Source organism: Myotis lucifugus, unplaced genomic scaffold (assembly GCF_000147115.1).
Source record: "Myotis lucifugus unplaced genomic scaffold, Myoluc2.0 scaffold_13, whole genome shotgun sequence".
Classification (NCBI taxonomy): Eukaryota; Metazoa; Chordata; class Mammalia; order Chiroptera; family Vespertilionidae; genus Myotis; species Myotis lucifugus.
This window is the reverse complement of record NW_005871061.1, coordinates 6,897,496-6,902,474: the sequence shown is the minus strand read 5'-3', so window position 1 is coordinate 6,902,474 and position 4,979 is coordinate 6,897,496.

Sequence of the window (4,979 nt, the reverse complement as noted above, 5' to 3'; positions counted from 1 at the left end):
CCACTGGTTTAGGGGGAGAGGGCAAACATTCTATAGTCCTATATGGTTAGGTATCAGTCTTTTAGTGAAACTGTGTCTCTAAAGTATGAACTTCACATGTGCTTTTAAGTTCCCCACCTTCAATGGGACAGTTTGGGTAGTGTGAGCTTTAGTTAGTATTTTCCTTATTCCCTTCATCTAAGTAAAAGTCTAGAAGGGGCTGAAGTTGAGTATTTCTCTTCTTCCAAGTAAGTTCATCTCTAGTTCCAATAGTTTCTCCTCAGAACAGACATTTTAAGAAGGACAGGATTCTCTGGCATATTTCAAAAACATTTCATTTTCCCCTCTTCGTACCAGAAAAGTGAGGGTATTTTCTCCAGTAGTCACCGCAAAAAAGTGGATGAGCCCTTAGAGGTAAAACTAATAAAAGTGTGGGGGTCTCCCAATAACTGGGTCTTCCTGGAGTTTTTGTCTCACACTTACCTATGCTGAGCCTTCAGCAATGTGTCATAGTTCAGTTTTGTGTAGCTTGGCACTGATTCCCATGAAAATTTGTGCCTATGGGTTTCTGCTTTGGTAAGCTTTGATTCTTTGTCTGTTGATCTATCCCATTTTGAAGGCTGAGGTTTGCTTTGTGACCTTACTTTTCTGACAAATACAAGATGAGTTGTTGATTTTTCAGTTTGACTAGCCTTTTACTTATTGTTAGGGTGGAATGATGACTTCTAGTTTTTTACATGGTCTAGAGCAGTGGTTCTCAACCTTCCTAATGTCGTGACCCTTTAATACAGTTCCTCATGTTGTGGTGACCCCCAATTTCATTGTTACAAATTGAACATAATTAAAGCATAGTGATTAATCACAAGAACAATATGTAATTATATATGTGTTTTCCGATGGTCTTAGGCGACCCCTGTGAAAGGGTCGTTCGACACCCAAAAGGGTTACGACCCACTAGTTGAGAACCGCTGGTCTAGAGCCATTTTAATTTTAAATATTCTTTCTACCCCTTTTTTCTCTCTTTTCCCTCTCTATTCTCATAATGTTTATGACGATCTGCTCGGTGGTGTCCCACAGTTAATTTAAATTCTGTTCACTTTTCATTATCTGTTTTCTTTTTTTCCCCTCAAATTTAAAAACTTCAATTGTCCTATCTTCATGCTTGCTGATTATTTCTTTGTATTGCTTAAAGCATTTTAACTTCTGTAGTAAAATATTTCATCTTGGTTATTGTACTTTTCAGCTCCAGAAATTCTTTTTTATTTCTTTTTATAATTTGTATCTTTGCTGATATTCATATTTTGTCCATGTATTGGTTTCCTGTTGTTCTCCATGTCTTCCTTTATTTGCTTGAGTGGCCTTAAGATAGTTGTTTAAAAGTCTTTATATGGTAAGTTTGATATGTTATAATCAAAAGGAAATTTGTGGAGAAATATCAATAAGATTTTCCCATTTCAAAATTATTTAAACATGAAAAAATGTATGAGTACCAAGTCATCCTTCCATATAACTTTGTGTTATGTGCTTTCATGCCTTTGACAAAATATCTGAACAAGACATTTATAGACATACTAGAGGCCCAGTGCACGAATTTGTGCATGGGTGAGGCCTCTCCCCCCAGCCAGCCGGGTGGTCAGTGCGCTCCCACAACCAACCTCCCACAGCAGGCCAACCTGCCATGGTCCCAGGTTGCAGATTCAATGCCCAGTCCAGTGAGTGTGGGAAACAATGGAACAATGTTTCTCTCTCACATCAATGTTTCTCTCTCTCTCCCTTCTTTTCTCTGAGATCAATTAAAATGAATGATAAATAAGTCGTTTTATAAGTATGGTTTTAACAGGAAACACATTAGTGATCTATGAAGTGAAAAACTCGTTATAACACATACTAGTATGTATAGCATGACCCCATTTAAAAATATTTATTGATTTCAGAGGAAGGGAGAGGGAGAGATAGATAGAAACATCAATGATGAGAAAGAATCATTGATTAGCTGCCTCCTGCGCCCCACTACTGAGGATCGAGCCTGAAACCTGACCAGGAATCAAATCGTGACCTCCTGATTCATAGATCGATGCTCAACCACTGAGCCCCACCACCTGGGCCCCATTTTTATCAATGCCTGGCACATGAGGTACACTGGCAAGATCTCACTCCTAGACCAGTGGTCGGCAAACTGCGGCTCACGAGCCACATGTGGCTCTTTGGTCCCTTGAGTGTGGCTCTTCCTAAGCCTTAAGAGTACCCTAATTAAGTTAATAACAATGTACCTACCTATATAGTTTAAGTTTAAAAAATTTGGCTCTCAAAAGAAATTTCAATCGTTGTACTGTTGATATTTGGCTCTGATGACTAATGAGTTTGCCGACCACTGTCCTAGACGAAAGTCTGAAATTGCCCAAACTCCTTTGCAGCTAGGTTTCTGGATATGAATTCATTTCTGACGATTGGATGCGCTTGCAAGATATTTTGAAGGCAGAAGTGGGGCAGAGTCATCTTCCTGCAGTTTGGGCTGTTTGCTGCTGGTGATCGTGTTTGCAGAGATGTGGAGGTTTTCTGCAGCGGAATTCAGGCTGTGCACAGGCAGTTGGGGCAAAGGCAGTGCCCAGTGACCTGTTTTTTAGGAGCTGGAGGGCACTTGCAGGGGCAGCAGTTTCCTAATCCCCAGGTCACAGCTGTGTCAGAATGTCCTAGAATTCAGTTGTGGCTGGCGGGCGGGGGGGGGGGGGGGCAGCTCCTCCCACTGGCCAGGGAGTCTTTCCTGGGGGCCCAGCCTAATACCCACTCCTTCAGTTTTCTGATGATTTCCCAAGCGCCAATTCCCTGTGCTAAATTCTTTCCTGCTTAAAATAGCAAAGATCTAAAAACATTTTGGATCCTCTACTTTCAACGAAAACAATGCTGCACAGGGTCAGGTCTGAGAAGTGGGTGAGGTGTTGCAGAAAGCTCCTTTCTTTGAGTCTCAGCTTTCTCTTCTGTAGAATGGAGACCAAAGATTATTATCTGTTCATAGTTACTGAATACCATGGCAGCTGTATTTCCTGAAGATGGCTATATTTCCCATCCCTCCTGTGGCCTTGCCACTTTCCGCCATGTCCTCTCTCTTGAAGCGGGGCTGACCTCTGACATGCTGGTAGCCAGTACACTGGTCGCCCACAGAATTCCAAGGCCAAGGCCAAAAAGGCATGGGTTTGCAGCCCCGCCCATTCTGCCAGGGTTCCCAGCTCCAGCCCCACCCATACTGCTCTGGGCTCCCGCTGGCATGGGTCCTTGCCCTCCTGGCTCGCTTCCCCCCCAGTTGGCTGCAGGACCCCTGCCTGCTGGTGCTGCTGGGTCCAGTGGGGGGAAAGCGCCCAGGTCTGGCCTTGCGCCTCCTGGCTCCTGGGTGCAGCTGCCCCTAGTACCCCACTGTGCATATTCCTGCCGTTGCTCTGACCAGGGCCAGATAACAGGCTGCTGTGCGCGGCCTGAAGAGACTGTGGTGGCCACCAGGTAAGCCTTCCCACCCCACGCCTGACTCTGGCACCCTGATGCCAGGTCCACTTCCACCAAAGAAGAGCTTTACCCACATAGCGGCCCAAGACCGAGCATGTCCAAGGTCCCTGGACCCCAAACTTCTGCCAGCCAAGGTGGTTGCCCAGCTGGCCCCACCTCTGATCGAGGTGTTGGGGGCTGATCAGGGACTGGGCTGGCAGGGGTGGCAATTGGGCCCTGGATAAGGCTGGTTGGCTGCCACAGTGTGCTTCATAGCCACTGGTCTTTCTGGTCGTTCTGTCATAACAGTCGCAGGGCTTTCATATACATAAATTTTGATTAGAAATATGTGGGAAATCAGATGGTCTGTCATTTTCTTCCATTTTAAATATGGAAAATTAAATAATTATGATTTTGAAATTTCCAAAAGCTCCTATTAGTGCCGGGGCTGACCTGCAGACCCTAAACGATGAATGAACAAGAGAGGGCTAAGGGGCCCCTGCCTCTAGTGGCCAAGGCAGCCTCTATTGCCTGCCTCATTAGGCCTTTATTGGAATTTTTATCTTTAGATGCAATCAGTAGAGTGAGTAATCTTGGGAGGATACATGTTTACATTGTCCTCTAAGCAAGGGCATCCATGGATTAAGCATAAGGATTCCAGTAAAAACCTGGCGGGTCTGCACATGCACAGACTTGTTTGGAAAGGTCAAGGAATAATTAGGGGCACCGCCTTCGGCACTCCCCTAAGTCTCCCCTAAGTCAGAATTCTGACAAACAGGGCAGGCAGCCTTCCACACACTTCCCTTTTCTCAGAATGTCCTCCTTACAACCATCCAACAAGTCTCTTGTGCTCCCCAACATAGTGGGAAACATGTTTCATGAGATCATTTGGTATTGTAAAAAAACTGTTAGTTAAATCTCACAAGGTTTATAATCCTGTTTTCTGAAATAGATTAAGGTTAATTTTAAAACTTCAATTTATGCAATAATTTAATGTGAAATATCACTTTCTATTTGAATATTTATGGATATAAAATATAGTTTTTTCTTTACTTATTAATGAGTGTCTCAAACATTTTTAAAAATTCGCTTAAATATCCTATAACATCTTGTAAATATTTTCTTATAGGCATGAGGCACTTCATTCTCATTTAGCTCCATTTTGTACCAGAAAGACATTGCGAGCCCTGGCCAGTTTGGTTCAGTGCATAAAGTGTCAACCTGGGGACTGAAGGGTCCTGGGTTCGATTTCAGTCAGGGCATGTGTCCAGGTTGTGGGCTCAAACCCCAGTAGGGGGCATGGAGGAGGCTTCCAATCAATGATTCTCTCTCATCATTGATGTTTCAATCTCTCTCTCCTTCTCCCTCTCTGAAATCAATAAAAATGTATTAAAAAAAGAAAGACATTGTGAAAAAACATGTTATTGAACATTAATATGAATAGATAATCTATGCATTGTTTTTTTGTGTTTTTTATTGCTTCATGTATTACAAATAGTAGAACATATATCTCCTTTCCCCCATTG